Genomic DNA, 27348 nt, shown 5'->3' on the forward strand with positions numbered 1-27348 from the left:
CTCGAGAGTGGGGGGGGGGCTCCCACCATTCCTCCTTTTGATGAAAGGGAAACTTCTGCCTTTGGAACAAAATTGGTTGTATTTGCCTATATGGCAGACACAACTCTCCCCATGTTTTGCAGTCTTTGCTGTCTGATTATCTTTATCTATAGGCTTAGCCAGCTACCTGTGGGGTGGCTTCATCCTGTCTTAGAGAAAGCAAGAATTTGCTCTTAAGCAGGTGGAGCCATAGTAAAATCATGTTTGACACCTCTGTCATGGAAGTGGAAGAGAAGCTCATTCTTTGAGACAAGAGCAGATGAATCTGAATGATTCTTGAGTTCAGGATGTGACTCTCTGAGGATCTATCAGCGTTAGCATTTTTTCCAAGCTTGCTCCTCTTACTTTAACAAATCTTTTAATTTTCTGAAGCTCTTCAGTGTTGTTTTTTAAAAAAATGCAATAATCAGACATAGCTCCCTCTGGCCCTCATGATGAATAGCAAGCCTGCATTAAAAACAAGCCATTTTCAATTATCCAAATAAACATTATAAAAACACAGTAGTAGTCACAGAACAAAACAGAAAATGCTGTCTGACAAATGCAAGATAAAAACACCGAAGCAAATATTCATAACTGGAATGACTTTTTCTACCACCCTACCCCAAATCCATTAAAACAAATTGAGCTTTAATAATATTTCTTTTTATCAAAGACTCCCAGGAGAGATGTGTGGCTCAGGCGCGCTACAGGCCCTGCGGTGAGTGCCGCCCAGCATTTTGTCACCCCCCCCAGTGGTGACACCCAGGTCAGACCACCTCCACCGCCCCCCCCCTTCCTCTGCCCCTGGATGCGAGTACTCATTTCCTACACTCTTGAATGGGTGCAGGCATCCCTTGTTTGAGAAAAAGCCCACTGTAGAATCTGACACATACGAACGTGGGGGAAACTGTGGCTCTTTTTTTGGTTTGAGTTGAGTTGGGGGTATGCATAATAAGTGGGAACTAACCATAGGCGCCGACTCCATGGGGCCTGAGGGGGCCCGAGCCCCCTCAAAAATTCGTTTGGGGGGGCTCAGCCCCCCCAATAATCTCGGGCGCCCCTCCAGCAGAGCGCCGCCGCCGAGCATCAGCCTTTGTGGCCTTACCTGCCGCGGCGTCCGCTGCAGCTTCGTACCTGTAGAAGCACCCGAGCACCAGAAACAGTGCGAGGAGCCCCATGGTGTCTGCCGCCTCTCCGTGTGCGAGAGGATCTGCAGCGCGAGACAGGGGATCGCATGCACACGAACCAAGACACAGCACGAGCCGGGGGGGTGGGGGCGCGGTGCAAGCGGGCACTACCCGGGGCAGCAAGCGCGGAGTGGCATCCCTGCTCCCCGGCGCGCCTCCCTCGTCCTGGAAGGCGCCGCGATGCCGAAACCCTCCGGCTGCGCAACAGGCGCTCACTTCCCGGGAGGGAGCCCTGCTCTCCCCGCCTCCCTGTTCCGCGGGGCGGGCGGCCCCCGCCGAGGCGCCTCTTGGCGCAGCAGAGACAACGACAAGCACCCCCCCATCCCGCAGCAACCCTCCTTCCCCAAAAGGGCAGCCCTCTTGCTTTGTTCTCGCCGCGCCTGGGAATGCCGCCGCCTCACCCAAAATGTCAAGTGCTTGGAAATTCAGCTCACCTTAAAAAAATTAAAAAGGATTGCCTGCTTCAAGAGCGTGGAGGGGAATAACTAACCCGCAAGCAACTGGGGTGGGAAGGGGGAAATGCAGCCTTGCATCATGGAAAGAAAATCTTTAAAGAAAAACTTTAAAGAAAAAAAAATCTTTAAAGAAAAACTTTAAAACTCACTAATTTTCATCTAAAATTTAGAAAACTTCCCGGGGCAGGACCCCGGTATGGGCCCCCCCAATATTTTTTATAAGTCGGCGCCCCTGGAACTAACAAATTACCATTTGGGAGTAGAAAAAGGAACCAGCAAAGATTTCCTGGGGGAGCAAGGAGAGAACACTGCTACTTTTTAGCAATATGCTCCTTTGCTTGACATAATCTAAAACAACCTATATTCAAGGCACACAGCATTTAAAAATATATAAAGTCCCATTCCTGCAAGTTGGAGTGATGAAATCTAGCCTGGGTGACTTTTTTAAAGGGTTAGACTGACATCAGTCACAAATTTATTTATAAAAATGATAGCTACATGGAAAAAAATTCAGAGAGGCAGCCATCTGTTGCAGGGGTTTGTGGCACCCTAGATATGTTTGCAAAGAAGAGTCTTCTTTTGATGCCTCCAGTTACCCCCAGTTGACAGGTATAAGCACATGGCAGGTGAGAGGGGACTTGAAAGTGAAATGCAAAAAGATACAAAATGCAGCACTTGCAGTTAAGCATATACAGTGGGACCTCGGGTTAAGTACTTAATTCGTTCTGGAGGTCCGTTCTTAACCTGAAACTGTTCTTAACCTGAACCACCACTTTAGCTAATGGGGCCTCCTGCTGCCGCCATGCTGCCGGAGCACGATTTCTGTTCATAGAATCATAGAGTTGGAAGAGACCACAAGGGCCATCGAGTCCAACCCCCTGCCAAGCAGGAAACACCATCAGAGCACTCCTGACATATGGTGTTCAAGCCTCTGCTTAAAGACCTCCAAAGGAGGAGACTCCACCACACTCCTTGGCAGCAAATTCCACTGTCAAACAGCTCTTACTGTCAGGAAGTTCTTCCTAATGTTTAGGTGGAATCTTCTTTCTTGTAGTTTGGATCCATTGCTCCGTGTCCGCTTCTCTGGAGCAGCAGAAAACAACCTTTCTCCCTCCTCTATGTGACATCCTTTTATATATTTGAACATGGCTATCATATCACCCCTTAACCTCCTCTTCTCCAGGCTAAACATGCCCAGCTCCCTTAGCCGTTCCTCATAAGGCATCGTTTCCAGGCCTTGGACCATTTTGGTTGCCCTCCTCTGGACACGTTCCAGTTTGTCAGTGTCCTTCTTGAATTGTGGTGCCCAGAACTGGACACAGTACTCCAGGTGTGGTCTGACCAGAGCAGAATCCAGTGGCACTATTACTTCCCTTGATCTAGATGCTATACTCCTATTGATGCAGCCCAGAATTGCATTGGCTTTTTAGCTGCCGCGTCACACTGTTGGCTCATGTCAAGTTTGTGGTCAACCAAGACTCCTAGATCCTTTTCACATGTACTGCTCTCAAGCCAGGTGAGTAGTGTTCTCATCCTGAAGCAAAGTTCTTAACCTGAAGCACTATATCTGGGTTAGCGGAGTCTGTAACCTGAAGCGTATGTAACCCGAGGTATCACTGTATATGCAAAATAAGCACAGTGACTACACAACAACATTTAACTATATTGCTAGGTTAATCAACACCTTTAAGTGGGATAAAAAAGCATTTCCACAATTCAGGCTTAAGGTGGCAGAAGACGTCTAAGTTCTTGGTTCTTTGATGTGGTAAAATAGTTTATTCTTCCTGCACTGGACTGCGCTGTGTGAGTTGATCAGCAAAGCTGACATGCGTTAAGGACGCTGCTTCTATAGCTAGGGATTTTATTCAGTAACTTTTGCTACTTCCCTCCCCCCTCTATAGATATATATCCTGCTTCCCAAATTTAAGTGTATTGTCACCCCTTAAACCAGCTGAGAATAGCAAGGGTGGAAAAATGTTTGGTTTTTTTAATTAGTTTCTATTGAAGATTTTATTGTGTTACAAAATAAAGAAACAAGGAAAAGTGCCTACAGTGTCTTCACTTTCAATTCAGAGTCTTTTTCACAGTTCGTTAATGTTCAGTATGAGACACTGTATGTGGCGAAATGTAAAAGAAAAATCCCATACGGCAAGATATTAAAGAAGCTTTGCGCATAGAATCCCCAGCTAGAGACTGCCCTTGGAATGGCTCACTGGCTTCCAATATAGAAATCAGTTATGTGAAACCTGGCTGTCTCTTGTAAATTTGTTTTATTCTTAATAAAGACATCAGGAAAGTGCACCTAATTTGATGTTAAGATTTGACAGTAGCCAATATATGGGAGTCCCTGCAACTAAAAATCTTTCAGAGTTATGCTACCACAATTTTTGCCACTTTCTAAAAAAAAAAAATTCATTTTTTTGGAAAATATACATCAGTCTGAAAAATACCAGGCTTTCATCACTGGGCAGAAATATGTTATTTATTCATTCATAATATGTACATGTTTGGGGGAAATCAATAAAATAAAATAATTATTTTCAATGCTTATTTTTGTATGATTCCCTTCAGTGGTGTGTCCCCCGTATCCCCAATCTTTCTGTAATCTGAATTGAAATATAATCCTGTACTGAAATAAAGACACTTAGATCCTAAAACCTTTGTTTGTATACAGTGGTACCTCAGGTTACATACGCTTCAGGTTACAGACTCCGCTAACCCAGAAATAGTGCTTCAGGTTAAGAACTTTGCTTCAGGATGAGAACAGAAATCGTGCTCCGGTGGTGTGGCGGCAGCAGGAGGCCCTATTAGCTTAAGCGGTGCTTCAGGTTAAGAACAGTTTCAGGTTAAGAATGGAACTCCAGAACAAATTAAGTACTTAACCTGAGGTACCACTGTAGCTGATTTATTATGCTGAATTTTTCAATAGAGAATGTTTATTAAAATACTATTTTTTAATAATATGAGTTATACTGGACAAAATATAAGAGAAAAGCTTGATGCCCCGGCTCTTTGGGGAAGAAGGGCAGAATATAAATTTAATTAATAATAATAATATTAATAACAACAATAACAAAGCCTCTGGTAATTACCAGACTTTCCTCCTTTTTATAGATAGGTGGGGGCAGGCCAAAGGTTCTCTGACTGGAACTGGCTGGGCTGCTTTGCTCAACAAGAGCGGCAGCGATAGAGGTTTTCACTATCCATGTAATAAATAAGTAAAAATTATAACAACACAGAAGCCCTCTGAGCACATGTGGAGAGCATTTCCCTCATGATAGAGTAGCAAAAGCCTGCAACCGACATATCCTGACTCAAAGCGTTATGGCAATGCAGACCTCTGGGAGAAAGCCCCATTTAACGCAAGGAGATTTACCGTATTTTTCGCTCTATAACACGCACCCGACCATAACACGCACGTCGTTTTTAGAGGAGGAAAATCCGTAGGCATGCCACCCGTAGGCATTTCCTCCATAACACGCACAGACATTTCCCCATACTTTCTAGGAGGAAAAAAGTGAGTGTTATGGTGCAAAAAATACGGTACTTCTGTATACTGTGTTAGTTTTATGATGTCAGCTGCAGTGAGGTTGGCTCTGGCCGCGGAGGGCAGGGTACAAATAAAATTTGATGATGATGATGAAGAGTCATGTATAGTATTGCACTGTGTCAGAAAGCATGCTCTTTACTATCCTATCACTAAAACATATTGTTAATTTATTTTCATAGATACTGCTAACCAAATAAAACAATATAAGAGCACCAGAAAAGAAAAGAAAATCTCCAATCAACAACAGCTTAAAATAATTAGACACTTTGGACATTAGCAATGTTTAAAACCTTGGGAAAAGAAAAAGGTCTTTGTATGGTTGAGTAAATGCAGTATTTGACCACCGATCTGCATGTGGCTGAGAGGCCAGAGGGCTCCCGGTCTGCAGGGCTTCCCAGACACCCCTTTGCCCCCTTCCTTCTCGGAGGACTAAAAAGATTCCCAGGGCAACAGCTGCTTCACCTGGGTCCTTGCTTGGCAGCTGTCCAAAGCCCAGCCCTGACACTTGGCAACTTCACACGAGAAAATGTCGGATTTGACCGTTCGCATCTTCGGTATCTGACAATGGATGGTGGATGAAATTTGTTACTTAATGCCTGCAGATCCCACACAATCAAGAGATGCCAGCAAGTCTAAAAACACTGAGGTTATGAATCCTTAGGCAACATAATTTTAAGTTCAGAATTCTGCAAAGCTTCACATCTTGGAGCATTTTGAACATTTGCAAATATCTAGCTGAGCTCTCTTAGCAGCATGAGGTGTTCCCAGGATCCAGCTGATATTTCAGCATGAGAACCTTCTCCCTAGGTCAGTGGTTCTCAGCCTGTGGGGCTGTGGACCCCTAAGTTATCTCACAGGGTCTGTGAGCCAGAGCTGGATGGATTTCGCCTGCCTTCCCTCTCCTTCTTCACAGCAGAACCCCCAGGAGCGCCGTACGATCTCTGAAGCTTGTGACTACTGGAAAGCGCAGGAACACAGTCCGGTAGCTTTCACATGTGCTTTCCCCACTAACCTCCATCGGTGTTTGGTGTGAGGTGTACTTAGAAGAGCTTGACCACAAGGCATGGGAGTGCAGTGGGTTTTGGCGTTGCAGCTTTGCATGAGGAGGCCTGCGGTCTTTTACACTGCACCTATTTTTATTTCCATGGGCTCTGCCCTGTGGGTCGTTGGTGGGTTTTCTGCCTCCTAATTAATGGTTACCTTCAGGATCCTTCGTTTTTGGCATTATTGGGGTTTACTTCTGGTGCTTTGTTGGGATAAATTATGTGAATGGAGGTTGCCTGATTCCTTGGGGGTTCTGGCTTTGGGGGCAGACCATTTGGGGCTGTCTGTTGTTCTGAGTAGCATTTGCTACTCATGCCCATTGGCTTATTAAAGAAAAACCACAAATACAAATAATAAATATAAATAGTTTTGCTTACAGGGATGAGGGATTTCATTCATTTTATTTTTATGCTGCATTTTTTTTACAGCAGACATCACACTCAAAGTGACTTACAACAAAGAAACGGGTGCATTTCATACAAACACTACAAAAATGATTCCATAATAACATAGCAAAACAAAAATATTGTTATGAGCTGGAGGGGTGTGTTGAACCAAATATGAAGTGTTCCAGAAGCTTCACCATTTTGAAAGTCAATATAACCTCACAATTAATTAAATAGCAATGAGCTCATATATGTTTGTAGTCACTTGCTTTGATATACACTGATTGGCTAGCTATCCTTGTCTGTGGGTTTGGGGTGCTGGGCTCTGAGCCCAGAAAGGGGAGCTATCTGTAAGACTTGTGTATTTGCCGCTACGCCCTCATCTGGTCAGGTGGATAGTGAGGGGAAGTCCTGGCCAAAGTGATGTCTGCTGCTTTGTGCACAAAGGATGTAATGCACGTTTGCTTGGGTGCGGAGAAGCCATCTCCTGGCTGCAGTGCCCGTCCCGTGTCTGCAAAGCCTGGAAGACCTGGCAGGCTGAGCTACACCTTTAGTTAATAAAGCACTAGAACTGGTGTCTTTGGCAACCTTCTTTGGTATCCCTGCACCCAACCACTCTCACAAGCCCTTCTTTGGGCCTGTGGTTCAGAAGAAGGGGGTACACTGTAGGCAGAGACCCTTCTAATTCCTGCATCTAGCAAAGGATTTGTCTAAGCAAGGATTCAAATTCCTGGAATAGCCAGGATAGCTTCCTGATGAGGTAATGGCCCTCTAAGCGTGGGTCATTACGGAAACAAAGGAAGTGACTCTGTGCCAGACAGAAAATGAGTGGTAACTAGAAAGACAAAGGCAGAGTTGAGAGTTGTTTGGGGAGCTGGAAGCTGGCAGCTGGCAGGCTGAGAGACAGAGCCATGCCTAATTTCTTCTGGAATCCAAGGCTGTGGCTATGGGAAAAGCAAGACCCTCTTAGGGTGTTAATGTTGTGAACCCCTCCATCATAGGCCCAGGTTGTATATATGTGTAAATACACCAGATATCCTGAAGACACCACAGTCTCTACTGCCCCTCATTCCAAAGGAAACACAAAAATTGTGTAAATGTCTGGAGCCCCTGGGATTTTGCACCTCTAGGAGACTGGGATGGTGTGCAACAACACTATAACATACAAAAAATAATAATAAAAAAACTCCCAAAATTTAATACTATTAATATAACAAGATTACTTAAACAACATGCAGCATTCAAAAGCAGAAATAACAAGGGGACCTCACAGTTTCCCCTTAGACTCAGAAACAGCCCCTCTCCTGCAACAACTTCTTAAAAGGCTTCCAAGAGCCAACGGGGGGGGGGGGCTAGAAAAACCCCTCCCATGATTTCACTGAAGTATACGATTGATATTCCTGAGTCTACACAAAGGAAAAATGAGTGGCAATTAAAGTTTTAATTTTAATTCTTTTGGGGATTACTTCAGCTGAGTTCACTGGAAATAAATACATTTTGTTTACATACAGGGAATTAAATGAATTCATAATTATAGATAAATTTATTTTTCATATCTTTTTGAATTGATTAATTGAGTTGATCAGTGGGTATATTGGGGAAATAAATAAATGTATTTATATTTTTGAATAAATGTATTCTTTCAGGATTAATAGCTTAGGTTGTTAATTAGTGGGCCCAATGGGGTGGGGAATGGATTTTGCTGCTTCTATGATTTCAGTACATTTGAGACTTCATTTAACAGCATTACTGAGTTCACTACAGTTTTTTGTCATTATTTTCTCGAGTTAATGTAGTCGGTTTATTCCTAAAGGTTGGGAACCATTGTCCTAGATATTGTTATGAATTGGGGGGGGGGGTGTCAGTCTGTATGATGCCCAAGTCCCTTCTAATCCCTGGGGTTCTGGATCCAGCAAGGGTTGAAATCTGATGGAGGACTCAACTGTTGAACTAGTTGGGTGTGTTTCTTTGTGAGTGAATGGTTCTAAGGACAGTCATTGGTATAACAAAAGACGTTGCCCTGTGCCCTCCCTCCCTCACCTGACTGGTGGTCCGACACCAGTAGGCTAGGAGAGAAGCAGGCAGAAGTCCGAGTGAGAGCCATGCTTGATTTCTGCGGGAATTCAAGACCGTGACTATGAGGGAAGCAAGACTGCTTGGGGTGTTAATACTTGGAGCCTTCTCCATGTTAGGTATCAGGTTGTGTGTGTGTGTGTGTGTGTGTGTGTGTGTGTATATATATATATATATATATATATATATATATATATATATATATATATGTAAATAAGCCATATATCATAAGCACACCACATTCTCTGCTGACTCTCGTTCCAAGAAAACTGAACCCTGGGTAAAACCCTCGAACCCCTGGAATCTCTCACCGCTCAGAGACTGGGGTGGCCTGCAACAATATGTTCCTGACTGATGCCTAGTCTCTTGCTACTTGAACCATTATTATCACTCCACCATCTGCAATCCCACCGTGTAAAAATGGTGGGGGGAAGTCATGTTGCTAATATTTATGTTAAAAACACCTTACAGCTCACCAGTCACCCATATTGATATTTTTCTCTCAGCTTATTCATTGACGCTTTGCAAGCCAGTAAAACATGCCAAATCCTGTCATTTGGGTCAAATAAAAAATAAAACACGAAGCATACTTTCAATATAAAAAAGCGGACTGCATAGATCCCTGGAGCCTGTTTGCTACAGCGTCCCTCTGCTTGCAATGAATGAGTTTTGCCATAAATTATAGTTTAGCTCAAGTTTCCTTGAGTGAAAGAAAAAAGCCTGCAAAGAGCCAGCTCCAATTGGTGACTTTCTTCCCCCTTCTCGTTCCCTAATTGAAACCAAATGTGAAATATGTTGGATTGTGGGATTTCTGGCCAGGGCCCAGGAATCCTCAGAATGCTAAACCGCTTGCAAAGGCATCTTGCATCAGCCTGAAGAAGTTTCTTTCCAGCCCGGCCACTCCATCTAGGGCGAGAAAGAGGAATCTGCCCGCTCCCCTTAACCCAGTGGATTAAACTTCTGAAAACCTCCCGTCTTCTTCCCCTAAAAGTTCATCTTAGCATCCAGGTATGGACTTTATGATGTTTTTGAAAAACAGAAGGGTCTCCCCCTTCTCGTCCATCTGAGCCAAGAAGCAGCAAGGCAGATCGCCTCCTTCCCTCAAACAAAGACTAGTCCAGTTTGGAATGGCGTAAAGCGGGGAAATAAGAGTACGAAGCGAGGGGATAGAAGTGTACGTTTTCCAGGCAGACCTTTCATACGAAGAATTAAGTATATATATATATATATATATATTTAAAGATTGTTTGCATGCCAGGCCAAAGTGCTTGATTACAGATTCCCGTGACGGTTATGAAAAATGGGAGGCATTTTCAAAGAGGAGGCTTTGGAGCTAGAGGAAAATGGAGATGGCAGGCCCTTTTAGCTTCCGCGGCTTATAAATTAGAAGTTATTCAAGAGTTGAGGATTGCAACCTATGTAAAAGTGCTTCCGTTGAGAGGCTATAACATACACAGCCCTTTTTTTTTAATCAGACGCGTGTGTGTGCCTCGTGACAACCCTGTTTTTCATTACTGCTCCTCCTTTTGTTGGTGGCGCCGACAGCTCATCCGAGCAAAGGCAGCTGGTCCAACCTCTGAGAAGCCCCAAGGCCCAGAGGTCTTGCAACAGAACCCTTGCTATTTCCCTTCTTCTGGAGCCGTGGTCCAGGAAGGCCTGGCTGGGAGAGCGAAGGGGGACCTTTAATTCTGCTAGTTACAGAATCTGAATGTGATTTTTCGTTTTACATTTGCACGGGCACAGGCATCTCCAAATGACAAAGGCCACTACACACGTGACTTCTTTTAGGTGTAGCTCTCAAATGATTTAAGAACATGCCTCAAATTACACACATAAATATAAGCCATCTTTGTTTACATTCTCATCAGGGATTGACTCCAATCCCTTGTTAAGTGTATATTCACATTTGCTGTTGTGTAGTGAGTGAAAAAGTCCCGGGGAACATAAAAAGTAACATAAAGTAGCATACACTACAATAATATCTTATACTTGGTGTAGAGAAAGTGGATAGAGAATGCTTTCTTCCTCTTGAGACGTGACCCTAAAACTTGTCCCCCAGTAGAACTGATGGTCAGTAGTTTCAGGACAGACCAAAGAAGAGCACATGATAAAGCCATAAGAAATGGCCGTAGTTATCATGGCCATTGGTGTAGACAGGGGTGGAGGAAGGGGATGCGGGAGGTGGGGTCTGCCCCGGGTGTCACCACTGAGGGAGGGGGGTGACAAAATGCCGGGCGGCACTCATTGCGGGGCCTGCAGCGCGCCTGAGCCACCCGTCTCTCCTGGGAGCGACACGGTGGCTTGGGTGCCCGCAGGCTCCGCGCTGCCCAGATGGTCCACTCTTAAGAAATGCTTTAGAAAACATTAATATTATGAGAAAATGCAGTTTTGGTAATTAGGCAGATTGTCGTGTTTTGATATACCATGAATAATAATAATAATTTATTATTTATACCCCACCCGTCTAGCTGGGTCCCCCCAGCCACTCTGGGCAGCTTCCAACAAAACACTCAAATACAATAACCTATTAAACATTAAAAGCTTCCCAGAACAGGGCTGCCTTCAGATGTCTTCTAAAAGTCTGGTAGTTATTTTTCTCTTCTGGTGGGAGGGCATTCCACAGGGCGGGCGCCACTACCAAGAAGGCCCTCTGCCTGGTTCCTTGTAGCTTTGCTTCTCGCAGTGAGGGAACCGCCAGAAGGCCCTCCGTGCTGGACCTCAGTGTCCGGGCAGAATGATGGAGGTGGATAAAAATACCATGAATAAAAATAATAATGATAATAGCAATAATAATAATCATCTCACCTTTGCAAATCAACAAATGCAGCCTCTCCCTTCCACTCGAGGAGAAGCACTAACAATGCTGCCAAAGGACGTTTTCCTTAGCATAGGTATTCAAAAATAGTTTTCATGATACTGCAGTCAATTTTCTGCAGTTTTGACTTGGAGAGACCCCCGGTTTTGTCAAGCTGCAAACTGAGCTCAGAGCAACTCAAATCCTTCCTGTTAGATTTGTTTAGAATGGAGCAGATTGCTGCCAAGTGCCTAATCCTTAGTATGGAAGTGCAACCAAGGGAGACTACAATTCCCAGCATTCTTTCCCCACCAAGCCTCTAAGGGGCGTTCTGTCCAGGAGCAAAGAGCCCCTCGTGGCTTTTCGGCCAAATCCCCATTTTCAGTTACCGTATTTTTTGCTCTATAAGACTCACTTTTCTCCTCCTAAAAAGTAAGGGGAAATGTGTGTGCGTCTTATGGAGCGAATGCAGGCTGCGCAGCTATCCCAGAAGCCAGAACAGAAAGAGGGATTGCTGCTTTCACTGCGCAGTGATCCCTCTTGCTGTTCTGGTTTCTGAGATTCAGAATATTTTTTTTCTTGTTTTCCTTCTCCCAAAACTAGGTGCGTCTTGTGGTCTGGTGCGTCTTATAGAGCAAAAAATACGGTAACTGCTAATGTATGCAATGTAGGTGCGCTCTGGCTTCCGCCACGGGGCCAGAGCGGTTGAGTCCTGCTGGCCACATGACCCGGAAAACTGTCTGCAGACAAATGCCAGCTCCCTTGGCCTGAAAGGGAGATGAGCGCCACAACCCCATCGCTAAATTCAACGGGACTTAACCTTCCAGGGTCCTTTACCTTACTTTTACTTAATGTATGTGCCTCTAAAAGGACGATGCCCCCAGCTGATGCGGGCCCTAAAATATGGGATAAGTAATTTGTGTGTGTGTGCTACAAAGGATTGAATCTTTTTTTAAAAAGGGGGGGTTCTGTTTTCTGAGTTTACATATTGCTGCCAAACACTCAACACTCAATAGCCAGATGATTTCTTCTGGAAATTTCTTAGGTTCTGTACTTTCAGTATGTAATAGGGAAAGGGAGAAATTGTTTAGGAATTACAGAGTGACTGAATGTATAGCAATGCAGTCTTTAGTAAAATGTTATTCTATTCTCAGTGATGTTTTAGAATATGTGGAATACTTTTTAATGGAGTTTGACTGCTGCTTTAGACCTCAGCAGGGTTCTGTCCCTTCTAAACATTTCATTTAGAGTATTATTTTTTAATTGAGTATTTATTCTGATTTGCTTGCACAAAGTTTATGCAGAGGCTAGATCATATGCAATCATTTACTGAGCATTTGTTCTTATTTGTTTGTGGGGTATTTAAATGTCTTCTCATTAATCATTTGTTCATCCAATACAGTCGTACCTTGGTTATCGATCTTAATCTGTTTTGGGAGTCCGTTCGACTCCCGAAACTGTTTGAAAACCAAGATGTGGCTTCCAATTGGCTGCAGGAGTTTCCTGAACTCAAGTGGAAGCCGTGTCAGAAGTTAGGCTTCCAAAAAACATACACAAACCGGAACACCTACTTCTGGATTTGCAGCGTTCGGGAGCCGATTTGTTTGGCAACTAAGCTGTTAAATAAACAAGGTACAACTGTACTTTTCAGTGCATTTCCCTGTCGCTTTCTAAACTGAAAAAGGCCCAGTTCTTAAAAAATAAAAGTGGATTTCTTGAGTCAGGGCAACAGAGCACTTTAATCCCACTTAATTTTGCAAACCGGGGCAGGGGGGAAACCAATTGTTTTGAAAATGTTTATGTTTATGCTTCCCCCCACCTTGAAATTTAATAAAATATTTAATTGTACAAACCCAAAGTACCTCTATAGAGTCTAGACTGTCAGTATATTTGGGGGGCTAGGGGATTTTCAAGCACATACCAGAACTTTGTTTGCACATTTAAAGTGTATTAAAGGTTCCTGCATAACCTTTGTGAAAACAAATCAGGATGAATTATGAATAAACAGGTTGTCCTTCCTACAAATAATGAGGGCTTGTCTACATTTGCACTTGTGCCATGCTTAGAAAGAACTGGTCTGAGCTGTTTACCTTTAGCCTGCTCCTTTCCAAGGGAAATCCTGCTCTTTAGTGATAGATCAGAACAAATGGCAATCCAGGGAAGCCCCAAATTGCTGTTTGCTCCGATTGAGCATTAAAGAGCTATTTCCCCCAAGGGAAGGCGGCTTGACAAGAGGAAGTGTGGCATCCTTACCAAATGTAGCCTAGATGGCTCTAGGACTGCCAGATCCAGAGCTAGATCCAAGATCCAGAGCAGTTTTTTCTTCTTTTTTATAGCACCTGGAAAGAAAGGTGTTGAGTTCGCAATGTAGCCCTGCTCAGGTGGCCAAAGAAGGCACAGGAGAGCACACACTGGTCTCTCACCCTTAACATTCCTGCTCCTATAATCCCCGCTCTTGCGCATTCCAACCCCATGCAAGGTCCGAAAGGCAGCTTGTATGCACATTTAGCAGAACATCTTTAGGATGTCCCTTCGGACCTTCACACGAAACGCTTGAAGAACTGAAGAGGAGGGTGCAGCCTGCACAGAGATGTTGGGAGTGGGGCCAGCATGGGTGCCCCCCAGCTGCCCCCCCCCCCAGTTTGTGCTCTCACACAGTCTCCTGGATGCCTGAATAGGGCTTAACTAAGACATAAGACAACCCAACCCAAATGAAGCCCTGGTCATGTTTAATGACCACTAGGAGCTCACTATGCCCACAGGTTTTTTTATATTTATTTATTTATTTATTTAAAGATTTTCTTGATTTACAAAAGTGTGTGCAATGTCTCTCTCGTATTCCCCCCCCCCCCATGTAATATTTTTACATATCAGTTTCATTTGTTGAGATATTAGGAAGAAAAGGGGGAAAGAGGTGGAGGGGAGAGACAGGTGGGGGTGAGGTCGGGTGGCGATGTTTCTGTTTTACTTACTATATGTGGGGTTTGGTGTCAGCGTTGCTTGTGCAGGTTCTTTGCTGTTCACTTGTGTTCCTTCAGTGGTGAGAGAGGTTGGGGTTGGCCCAGGGTGTGGTTGTCCATTTGTGGTTGGCTGTGGTGGTCTTTGTTTTCATGTGTGAGTGAGGTGGGTGGGTGTTTTGGATCAGGTTAGCCATACTGATTAGTATGCTGTTGGTGGATTTTTGTCATTGTCTTGTTGGGCTGTGTATGTGATAAAGGGGAGCCATACCAGGGTGAAGGTGTCTTCTTCTATTTGTCCCCGTGTCAGTTTCACTATAACCGTAGGTGATGGCTGGGGGGCTGCATTCAGCTTGATACATTAGGGAGGTTTACAAAACTGCCCTAAGTCTTTGCAAAGGATTGCTTTTTGTGTATGTCCCCCCCCCCCACTGCAGGACTTACTTCGTTATTACAGGGGATCCAGATGCAATTCTGTTCAGGCCAACTGCATTTTCCCAGTGCTTAAAAACGCAACTCTTTGTTGTTGTCAGCTTGTGATTGACTTCTTAGTTAGATCCAAAGAGCCATGTTAGTCTGTTGTATCAAAAACCAAAAAGTGCCACAATACTCTCTTGGTTAGTATTTCTGTGGGTATATCCACACTTCCGTTTGCCCTGCCACTTTCTCTTGGGGAAAGCCACAGTTTACCGCTGAATCGGATCCAAATCAGCAGTAAAGAGGGTGTTTTCCCAGGGAAAGTGGTGGGACAAGCAGAAAACCTCTCGGATTTCTAGGTATAGAACAAACAGGCATATGGATGAGCTCTGAAAAGCCAGCAAGATTGGGCTGCTTCTTCCTCCTCCCCTGTCATCTGGTTAGCAGCCATTCCGTCAGGCTCCCTCAGTGGGAGAAATGAGAAGCAGGCCTCCTTCCGTCAGGTGCCTTCTACCCATGATCTGTTTCTATTCCATCTTCTCATTTTAAGAACTGCTCTTCAACATTAAGGTCCACTCTTTAAAGCTCCGTGTCTGAGCACCCTCCCCTCCCACCTCATTTGCTCCAGAGCTTTCCTGTTCTTTAAAGCTTAATGAAAGCAAACAGCTATCCATGGAAAACTCAAATTGATGTTTGTTCTGATTGAGTTCTAAGGAGCAAGTTTTCACAGGGAAAGCTTTGGGGCAGAAACACAAACACTCGGACAGGGATCTTTAAAGGGTGGAGCAGTGCCTGGAAAAAGCAGGGCAAAGGCAAGTGTGGATAAGCCCTACGTTTTGGCACCAAAGTGAGCTTTTCCTTGCTTCCCTCCCTGCCCCTTTCCTCATGAGCCATGCCTTTTAGATGGTAAGCCTACAGCCAGGCCTTGTCATTTAAAAACTGATGATACGTGAATCCCTCTGCAGAGGCATAGCATGGGGGAAGGCTGTGGGGTCCTTGGCCCCGGCACAATTTTGTGAGGGGCGCAAACAGGCACCCCCACAGCAGGTTCCTTCATCGGAGCCTGGCTTTGCACAAGGAGGAGCTCCCCTTGGCTGTGGCGTTCATGCCTGGCGCAGCTCCGCCAGCAGGTCAGGCCGAGAACAGGAAGTGGGCGGCAGCGCTGCCACACCCTCCTCAGCCACAGCACACCTTGCGCCCAGCCGCAGCAGCTCTGCCACCGGGTCACATCTGACCCGGCGGTGGAGAGCAGCCCACCTCAGTCGCAGCAAGGCACGCCTGGCCGCAGAGAGAAGGGGGAATGTGGGCAGCAAAGCTGCCTCCCACTCTCTTTGGCTTTGGCCTGGCTGTAGCAGCTCCACCACTGAGTCTGCCCTGACCCAGCGGTGGAGAGCAGGAGGAGAGTGGGCGGCAGCTTCCCTGCCCCTCTCCTACCCTGAACTGTGGTGCGCGGAGGTCACCTTCTGCGCCCCGCCCCCCTCGGGGGTGCGCCTCAGGCCATGTGGGCATGCACTCCGCTGCTGCCACTCTGGGAGCCTTTCTGGCATAAGAGCAGGGTAAAAATGCTCCAAATGAATAAACTGTGCTCTGTGGAGAGGAATGCACATCAAGTAAATGCCATGGGTTTCAGGATTGCCAGACAACCAAGGGTGTGTGTGTAAACGGCCGACCATTGTTTAGATTGGAGGTTTGTGTGTGTGTATTCCTTGCAAGGTCATTCCCATTTGTTTTTTTACTTCTGTATGTTAGACCAGCCTTCGCCAACCTCGTGCCCTCCTGATGTTGGGGTTTGAAGGTGTGGGGGCAGCAGCAACGATGGCAGGGGGATCTGTAAAGGATCCTGAAGCGGCTGAACACAAAGAGATCTGACTAGCCAGCCTCCGCCAGATTTTGGAGGGTTCAGCAGACCTTGTCCATAAGTTTCCTTATGGAAGACTCACAACCATGAATGATAGAAACTTGAAAGAAGGTATCTAGGTGGAATGAGATCTGCGCTGGTGTAGCAAGCTTCTGAACAAGTAGAATGAATATCCTGGTGATGGCAAATTGTAAGTGCAAAGAAAGCTAAAGAGAGGTGAGTCAACTATGCAGAAAATCTAAGTTGGCTTTTTACAGGAACGTTGTTCCATTTTAAGAGTTTTTAAACAGATTCATGAGCTCTGAGTACCTGCTATATCAGTTACAAAGCTTAGGAAATAAGGGAAGTCTTTGATATGTTTTGATACCTTAAGCACGCTGTAGCACAAACAAGATGTGTGGCAAATATTAAGTGTATTTTCAGTGTTTTAAAAAAGCAGGAAGGGAAGAAGGCAGCATGAGCAGCAGCAGCACCTTGGGAGACAGCAGTCTATAGGGATCCCTTCCCTTTAGAACTAGTGATGGGCCCAAGAAGAAGAGCTTGCAGCGGGAGTCATTTTGTGCATCTGCTGAACATAGAGCCAGAGAGTTGGAAGGGACTCTGAGGACCATCGAGTGCAGTGGTAGCGAACCTATGGCACAGTGCCAGAGAGGGCACTTGGAGTCCTCTCTGGTCACCGTGCCATCGCCCCAGCAGGGCCCTCTTGCAGGCAAGTAGGCCTGGGGTCAGGCTGAGGAGCGCCTGCCTGCCTTCAGGTGGTGCAGGGGCTCTCAGGTGCAGCTTCCGGGCTGCCTCCACCTCCCCCAACCCCAGCAACTATTCAGCCTGGCTGCCTTCACAGGGCTGCAGGGGCTCCTTTCAACTTCTCCCTTGAGGGGAGTGCAGCCACAAACCCCTCAATGGAAAGTGTGATGGAGCCTGCACCTCCCCAGCTGAGCAGCCCCATCCCACTCCTGCTTGCCTGCAGCATCTCTTGCCTGCTCGCTTGCCAGTGTCCCAGCCTTGCCTCCCTCAGCGTTGGGCCTGTCAGAGCTGGAGGAGGGGGTGGCAGCTGTTGTGGCAGCGGCAGAGGGACCCAGCGCTGGAGGGCGGCAGGTGCCTGCTTGCTTGCTGCCTGGCCTGCCTTCCCTCACTAGGAAAACAGAAGTGTGGCACTCAAAATGGAAGTTCTACTCAGAACAGAGCATGCTCGGCTTCCAAAAAAAGTTCCAAAACCGGAACACACATTTCCGGGTTTGAAGTGTTCAGTTTCCAAGTAGTTCGAGAACTGAGGTACCACTGTATTTATTTTTCCCAGTTTGAACAGTATTTATTTTTCCCAATTTGAACAGTATTTATCCCCCCCCCCCCGTGGTGATTTTCTTGAGTGAAAATGAGAGTACCCCTAAACATTTTTTTAGAAAAAAAGCACTGAGTTATACCATAACATTATATATCAATAGAAATATAATTTAATGAAGATTGTAACGCAATACCTTTTATGAAGGATTATTTATTACAACAGCAGTCATAAAGAAGAAATGTGAAACACAGAGAAAAAAATGAGATATACAGTTAAATTGCTGTGTTGCCACTTTGTGATAAATAAGTGGGTTTTGGGTTGCAGTTTGGGCACTCGATCTCTAAAGGTTCGCCATCACTGACCTAGTGCAATGCAGAAATATGCACTGTCTCATATTGGGATCCGACCTGCGACCTTGGCATTATCAGCAGCACCCCGAGACTATAAGCCTACAAGGCGATGGGAGCCACCCTTTGAGAGCCACCTGCACCACGTGGCAGAGACTTCACTGGGATCCCAGCAAATGGAGCAGCAAAGAGGTGGCAGCAGGGCCTGGGCGCTTTTCACAGGCATCCCTGGGAGTAGCAGGTCTGCTACACTGCTAGGTTTGGCAATCCTGCACAAGCCACGCAACTCGGTAACACTGCAAAAAGCTGCAGCGCTGCCCAGGGGTTGTGGGGTGGGAAGCCATGGGGGCAATTTCCTGCAGGCCCACACAAAGCAAGGGTTCCCATGCCTCAGTTCCTGGGTGGACCATTGGCTGCCAGTGGTGAGTGAATACCTCCTGAGATTTCCAGACAAGGTGCCACCGGAGGGTAATTTCCTGTGGCAAATTCCAGAGGAAGAGTCGTAGGAATGCAATATGAGGCCAGGCTTTAAGGGAGGAATCCTTCCCTTCTGAGTGAGTGGGGAAAGCCACAACCAGAAGAGCCGTGAGACTGAGTCCCAGGAAGCAGAAAGAAGCTCCACTGAGAGGGGTTGATATCTGGAATAGGTCCTCAAGAGAAGGACAGCCCAATCCCTGTTCTCGTTTCCCCACGTAAAAAAGAATGTAGCGCTTCTATTGTTTTGCTTAATCCCAAGGCTAGGAGGAATGGTAGGCACTAATGTGCGGTCTGTGTATGTGGTAGTTCTCGCATGTGGTTCTTTTGATGCAGCTTAATTCATGGTTCTTCCTGAATCCTCCTTTTAGTATTGTCCCTAGGTACTTAACACGTTCTGTATTACTCAGTGCAACTACAGTGCTATGGTTTGTTGCATTTTCTTTTTCATACTTTGCTGGCTTTAATCTTCTTATGCCAAAAATTCCAATAACGTTTTGATTAAAAACATACGTAATTGCCTGTGGCCCTCAGCTTTGTACACACACGAATGGGTCCTTGCGGGGAACAGCATGAGGGCCCATAACAGCCCACCTGTATCCAGAGGTGAACCTAGGCTCCCTTGTGCCCTGGGCATGGAGTTTTACTGGCACCCCCCTCCTTTGCACCCTTGCCAGAGCAGCCTGAGCCAACCAGGGCAGTGGAGGAGCGGTCCAGGGAGTGTGTGGATGGGCTCTGATCCACACCAAGCCAAGAGTGGAGAGGCACAATTTTTGTACCCTCCTGGACATGGGAACTTGGCGGGGATGAACTTGGCCAACCCCTAGGTGTGCCCTGCCCCATACAACCTCTGGGCAGCCCTGCAATGCTGGCCATGGTGGGGGGAGGTGACCAAAGGCACCCTTGGCTCAAAATGCTATTTATCCTATCGCTGCAACTCGGAGCCTGCTGGGCCCTGGAAACCAGGGACACTTTCTTTCTGCATAGGCAGATGTGCTGATTAAGGACATGCACCTGAGCATAAGCAAAGGGCCTTTCCTTCAATGAGCCATTCTAGTTAGCTGAAGGGAGTGGGGTCAGTAGCCTAGGGCACTGGGAGTGAGCCCAACTGAGTTATGGCTGCCATATTTCAAAAAGTGAGAATTTGGACACAAAAGTTGTTGACAGGGCTTTTTTTTCAGAGAGAATCAGTTCTGGCACCTCTCAGGTAGGCATCAGTGCTATTCTAAGAAAAATAGGGGGCATTCCAGCACCTCTTTTTCTAGAAAAATAGCACGGCGGGGGCAAAGTTGTTGAGCTAAAAAAAAAATTGCCAAAAAATCACCACCCTAAGCTGAGTCATATGATTTAAGTGTGTGTCTTTGGGTAAACACGTGGAATGTTCCATTTTTCTAGGTTGAGGAGCTGATTTTATTTCATTCATTCTATTCTTGCCTTTCAGTATTCACATTGTAAACTTTCTAATGAATTTTAAAATAATTCTTGGGGCTCTATCAAATATGCCAGAAATAGATTTCAGCCATATGAGGCTTGCTGGCTTCTTTTTTAGGCATTACACCTGTGCTTTTAACAGTAACTGGAAGCAGAAGCAATAAACAATGGAGTAGGCCGAAAAATATTTATCGATCCCATGTGCTTCCAGCCCAATTAGTCCTTCAGGGTATTTTGGAGATGAGCGGTTCAAAACTGAGTTGTGCTTCCACTTCTATTTCTTACGCTATCAAAAGAAGTAGAAGAGGTGGCACCTCTGAATTTTGTGTATTGTACAACAGGCTAGTTGAGCAGGATACAAATGGGAGATCAGTATTTGAATATTTGAATATGTCTCATCTGCTGGAGGAGACTCTTGAGAGTCCCATGGACTGCAAGAAGATCCAACCTCTCCATTCTGAAGGAAATCAGCCCTGAGTGCTCCCTGGAAGGACAGATCCTGAAGCTGAGGCTCCAAGACTTTGGCCACCTCATGAGAAGAGAGGACTCCCTGGAAAAGACCCTGATGTTGGGAAAGATGGAGGGCACAGGGAGAAGGGGACGACAGAGGACGAGATGGTTGGACAGTGTTCTCGAAGCTACAAACATGAGCCTGACCAAACTGCGGGAGGCAGTGGAGGACAGAAGTGCCTGGCGTGCTCTGGTCCAGGGGGTCACGAAGAGGCGGACACGACTAAATGACTAAACAACAACAACAACATGTGCAAAGGAAGAGAGTAGGGCTGGGCGATAGTTTTCAACACTGTGATGTATCACCACCTAAATAGCACAATATTTTGAGATATCATGATATCTCATAACATGCTTCAGCTCATACATGCCAACTCTCCCTGTGGTGGTGGGGGGCCTTCCAGGGCCTTGCAGCCTCCTGACACGTGTGAAATCATGCACACGCGACGATCTGCCCCCCATGTCTCAGCACCTCTGCTTCAACTAAACCACGGGTAGGCAAACTAAGGCCCGGGGGCCGGATCTGGCCCAATCGCCTTCTCAGTCCAGCCTGCGGACGGTCTGGGAATCAGCGTGTTTTAACATGAGTAGAATGTGTGATTTAAAATGCATCTCTGGGTTATTTTGTGGGGCATAGGAATCTGTTCATCCCCCCCAAAAAAAAATAGTCCGGCCCCCCACAAGGTCTGAGGGACAGTGGACCGGCCCCCTGCTGAAAAAGTTCGCTGACCCCTGATACTAAATCATTAAAGATTTCTGGGGAATATATTACTGTTCTATGCAGTTTTGTGGGCATATTTAAAATTTAAGGAAGTAGTAGATTTAGTAAAAACATTAAATAAACTTCCATATGATATACTGAATATATTTTCAATTAATTTAAGAGTAGTTTAAGTCAAGTTGCATCTGCTTCCCCACTCAGAGGTCTGAGTGGAATTCTATGCATGCATAAGCCCCACTGAGTTCAACTAAACTTACTTCTACTTTCTTGGGAGTAAGCCCCATTGAACTGGGTGGGGCTTGTTTGTGAGTAGACACACATTTGATTGCACTGCTTATGGACAAACACACTCCCCATCAATCTCACAGTACACAACCTCCAATTCAGCATGAGGCAGTCAGTTAAATTTCCCCTCCATTTTCCCCATCTCCTCAATCTCTCCCTTTTTATCAAAGGGATAAAAGGGATAGCAAGCAAGGAGACAGACTCCTTAATTTTTTTTTTAAAAAAACCTTCCTTTTTAATATGGAGGGATGCTGTTTAGGGGAAACCAACAATGTAAACACCACCAGAAAATAAAAATGAAAACACCCCCCCTTTTTTTTGAGGCGGGGGGGGGGGACGTGAGGGAAGAAAAATGAAGAAGGCAAAGCAAATAGAAGGCAAAGGCAGAAAAAGAATCTGTTTAGGAAATCGGCTGCCATGGGCTCTGCTTTCCAGATTTTTGCCTTTCTTTGTTTATGTTCTTTGTTTACATTGCTCCTGGATTTTTAATTGTCGGGGGGGGGGTTGCGCCTGGATTGGTAGCAAGTTTTGCATAATTAGCTGAGCTATGCTTAAAGGGGTGGTTTGTGTGCTTGCGGGGGGGGGGTTAGAGGGGTTATTGGGAAATTGGCTGCAGCCGAGGGCTTATTGCTTATTTCTCAGCTAGGGAAAGATGGTGACTGCCTTCTTGCCAAGAAAAGTATCAAGAAAAGTTACTGGTTCAGTGAGAGCAAGAGGTTTTTCAGCAGGGGGCCGGTCCACTGTCCCTCAGACCTTGTGGGGGGCCGGACTAGATTTTGAGGGGGTGTGTGGATAAGTTCCTATGCTCCACAAATAACCCAGAGGTGCATTCTAAATAAAAGCACACATTCTACTGATGTAAAAACATGCCGATTCCCAGGCCGTCCGCGGGCCGGATTTAGAAGGCGATTGGTCCGGATCCAGCCCCCGGGCCTTAGTTTGCCTACCCATGAGTTAAGCTTAAAGCATTTGCTGGTTTTGGTGAGCTTGCAGGGAGGACTTATTGTCAGAGTGAAGGGAGGGAGGAGTGAAAGCAAACAAAGCAGAGAGAGATGGTGAAGAGTATCAAGGGAGTTATTGGTTCAGCTGAGCTGAGACTACAGCCTGGGAAGCTGTCCCCTTTTGTTCACATTTCCCTCACTGGTATATTGCCTGGTTGAAACACTTCTTGTGATGTCATTTCAATACTCGTAACAGATGGTATAGCGATTTATTGCACAGCCCTAGAAGAGAGAGGGAAATGCCGGACATAAACTGCTAGGTTTGGCTTCTTGGACCATGGTCTCTGCTTCCATGAAGAAGGACTTCTGGCAAGAGATGGGTTGCACCCCACAGTGGTTGGCAAGAATGAGAGCTTTAAACTAAATCTTGAGGGAGTTGGAGATAATATTACCAGGTATACCAGGTACTGGGGTGAATAGTTTCATTGATGCAAAGGAAACTGAGGTGGTGCTCCAGAAACCTGCTAAAGGGCAGGAAAGTATAAGAAGGAAGCGGCTAGAGTAGTTTCAGTTGTTTCTATACTAATGCCCAGAGAATTGGAAACAAGCAATACAAATTTGAGCTGAAATTTGGGATGAGACTCACATCTGGAACATAGAAATTGAGGGGTATAACCTTTTCAAGAGGAATAGACCAAATGGGAAAGGAGAAAGAGTAGTATTATATGTAAAGCATTTCTTTACAAAGGAAGAGACCCATGACCTGGAGCATGGAAGGCATATTCAGTAAAAATTGTAGGAGAGGGAAACAACAGTGACCTTACTGTGGGTGTCTGCTATAGCCAGACTGAAGGCTTGGATGATGCCTTCCTACAGCAAATTACCAAACATTCAAAAATGAAAGCTATAGTAGTCATGGGAGACTTCAACTTCCCCAATATCTGTTGGAACTAAAACTCTACCAAGGTCCAACAAATTCCTCAATTGTTTTGCTGACAATTTTATTTCTGAGAAGTGGCAAGAAAAAGACCATCTCTCTTGGATCTGGTCCTCACCAACAGGGAGGAATTGATTGATTGAGAAAGTGGAAGTACTGGCCACCGTGGGAGAAAGTGATAATGTCCTCTTGGCTTGCATGATACAGAGGCAAGGGAAAGCTGAGTGTAGTCAGAAATACACTCTGGATTTCAAAAAGTTTAAGGAACTACTGGGTGAGATGCCATGGTCAGAAATACTCAAAGAGAAGGGAGTCCAAGATGGATGGGAATTTCTTAAAAGTGAAAAAAGCACAAATGCAGACAATTCTAACAAGAAATAACAGTAGGAGGATTTCTAAGGAAACTGATGTGGCTGCTAAAGCTCTTACAGATGAGCTGAGATTTAAGAAGGGCATGTATAAGGAATGGGCCCAAATTAACAAAATGAATCTCAATAGGTACAAATGTAAGGTTCTGCATTTAGGCAGAAAGAATCAGATGCACAAATTTAAGATGTGGGATACCTGGATTGCCAGTAGTACATGTGAAAAGGATGTAGGGGTATTAGTAGACCGCAAGCTTAACATGAGTCAACAGCGTGATTCAGAAGTAAAAACTGTGAATGATATTCCAGGCTGCATCAAAATCTAGTGTCCAGATTGAAAGAAATCATAGTACCACTCTATTATTATTTGGTTGGACCACACCTGGAGTACCGTGTCCAGTTCTGGGCACCACAATTTAAGAAAGATACCGACAAGTTGGAACGTGTGCAGAGGAGTGTGACCAAGATGATCAAGGGTGTGGAAACCCAGCCTTTTGAGGAAAGGTTGAGGGAGTTGAGTATGTTAGGCTGGATAAGAGGAGACTGAGAGGATATGACAGCCATCTTCAAATATATAAACGGTTGTCACATGGAAGATGGAACAAGTATGTTTTCTCCTGTTCTGTAGGGTAGGACCCAAACCAATGGCTTCAAGTTACAAGAAAGGAGATTCTGTTTAAACATCAGGAATAACTTTTTGATGGTAAGAGCTGTTGGACAGTGGAACGGACTCCCTGGGGAGCTTGTGGACTCTCCTTGCTTGGGGGTTTTTATAAGCAGAGGTTGGCTGGCCACCTGTCATGGATGCTTTAGTTGAGATTCCTGCATTGCAGAGGGTTGGACTAGATGACCCTCGGGGTCCCTTCCAACTCTACAATTCAATGATTCTGTGATACTATAAAGCTCTAGTTCAGCTTTGATTGGGGGTGCATTTATTAGTTACTTCACTATAAGCATTGTTTACTGCCCTTCAACCAATGATTGTCGTTAAAAATAAAATAATACAATAAAATCTAAACACATTCAGACAAAAGAATCAAGAGCCCATGTGATTAAAAGCAGCACATGTTTATGCATGTCTACTCAAGCAGTTATAGAAGACTTGCAGCATAAGAAAACAACGGCCCAAGTTTTTCTGGATGATCAAGCTGTGATGGTTGGGGCTGCTAGGAGTTGTAGTCCAAAATGTCTGGTGGGCACCAAGTTGGTGAAGGTTGAGCGTGAGCAATTTCCACCCATCTTCAGGCCCTGAAAAATGACCTGTGCCAAGAATGTAACAGGGAGAGGCAGCCCTGCTGGTTTTGCCTGGACCCCTCAGTTACTGTCCCAAATGCAACATGCTTCTAAATCATTTCATCTGGTCAGGGAAATTGCAGACAGGTTGAAATCTCAAGTCAGATTCTTAGCAGGATTTTTATCTCTTGCTTTCCTAGTTAGTAGGGTTTTCCTAATTCCCTCAAGAGCAAAAGTGGGAAGAAGGCATGTCTGATCCAAACCCCTTGTACATTCAGCCCTCCCTTTAAGGGGTCCATGGATTTCTAGGACAATTTTCAAATGTGATTATGGGCCAGAAATTCCCACTTTGGGGAAGGCTCATAGCTCAGTGACAGAGCACCAGTTTTGCATGTGAAAGATCCAAGGTTCCTTGTAGGGCTGGGGATGCTGTGTGCCTGAAACCCTTGACTGCCACTGCCAGCCAGTGTAGGCAGTACTGAGTTCAATGGATCCATGGTCTGACTTGGTATAAGGCAGCTTCCTGCGTTCTTCCTGGGCCTGAACTAATTTCAACATAGAAATGGCTCATTTTTCATCTCAGTTCACATTAAAGCAGTGTAATAAGTAGGTGCTATATTCTAACAGATATATGGGATGCAGGTGGTGCTGTGGTCTAAACCACTAAGCCTCTTGGGCTTGCTTATCGGAAGGTCAACAGTTTGAATCCCCACGACGGGGTGAGCTCCCGTTGCTCTGTCCCAGCCCCTGCCAACCGAGCAGTTCGAAAGCATACCAGCACGAGTAGATAAATAGGTACCTCTGAGGCGGCAAGGTAAGCAGCATTTCCATGCGCTCTGGCACTCGTCACAGTGTTCTGTGCACCAGAAAGTGGTTTAGTCATGCTGGCCACGTGACCCAGAAAAGCTGTCTGCTTTCAAGCTTCCTCAGCTTGAAGATGCCGCACTCCTTAGTCAAATTTGACTGGACGTAACTGTCCAGAGGTCCTTTACCATAACAGAGATCAATAAAAATCCAATCATGCAAACTTAATTCTTTCTTTAAAATAATACAAGTTTACTAAATTTGAGTTTTTGTGGCAAACACTCTGGGGCATGGAGCAGTAAAGCATGGACCTGTGCCTTGAAAAAGTGGGGCCAAAGGTAAGTGCGGCTAAGCCCTAAATCAAACAGAAATAAACGAATCCAAATTCCCCTAAGCTAGGGTTGCCATATTTTGAAGAGCAAAAAAGAGAATGCGGAGCCCCTTGCCACACCATACCCCCCAACGTTTCTCTGATGAAAGTAGGGACATCCTATAATAATAATACCCCACCCATCTGCCCCACTCCAACATATATCAAAGCATAATAAAACATTAAACATTTTAAAACGTCCTTATACAGGGCTGCCTTATACAGGGGTGAGGGAGGAGAAGGGGAGACAGAGAGAGACCCCCCCCGGGAGTCTTTCCCACCTGCTCACCGGCAGCTTACTGGGCACTGGCATGGCCAACAGCTCAGAGAGGTCCAGGTGGCAGCCGTTTGATCTGCCATTGGACCGTGAGCCGAATCTCAACATCCACCATGCAGGTGCATCATAGAAATAGAAAAATGTTAAGAGTGATCCTCGCGTGCACACTTCCTGGCTCTGTTTGCAAAAACTCGGACATTTTGGCAAATTCAAGAAATCTGCCCAGACTGAAATTTCACCCCTGAAAAAGAGGACCTGTCTGGGAGAAACCAGACACATGGCAACCCTACCTAAGCTATACTTGATGGATGGTTCAAGAAGTACCGTATTTTTCGCTCTATAACACGCACCCGACCATAACACACACGTAGTTTTTAGAGGAGGAAAATCCGTAGGCATGCCACCCATAGGCATTCCCTCCATAACATGCACAGACATTTCCCCTTACTTTCTTGGAGGAAAAAAGTGAGTGTTATGGTGCAAAAAATACGGTAGGCCTTTCACCGGAAAGTTGCAGTTAGTTCCTTTCTTTATTTAGGGATGTCTTAGAGTGGAGACTGAAAAGGTCTAGCCAAACATCTTCATGGTCTACAACAGTGTTTCCCAACCGGTGTTCCGCGGCACACTAG

General features: G+C 45.5%; 1 protein-coding gene across 3 annotated transcripts in view; it reads left to right on the forward strand.

The window, feature by feature from the left end:
* The first annotated feature begins 9075 nt into the window (after positions 1–9075).
* Positions 9076–27348, forward strand: part of DDR2 (discoidin domain receptor tyrosine kinase 2) — a 59264-nt gene continuing 40991 nt past the window's right edge. Inside the window, exon 1 of one of the 3 annotated variants that reach the window (XM_082229062.1) lies at positions 9076–9724. The gene's annotated coding sequence lies outside the window, so the exon portion shown is untranslated. Of the gene's footprint in view, positions 9725–19804; positions 20053–27348 lie in introns of those variants that run through there. The other 2 variants (XM_082229060.1, XM_082229061.1) reach the window with 2 other exon arrangements.

Source organism: Podarcis vaucheri, assembly GCF_965113315.1.
Source record: "Podarcis vaucheri genome assembly, chromosome: 6".
Taxonomy (NCBI): domain Eukaryota; kingdom Metazoa; phylum Chordata; class Lepidosauria; order Squamata; family Lacertidae; genus Podarcis; species Podarcis vaucheri.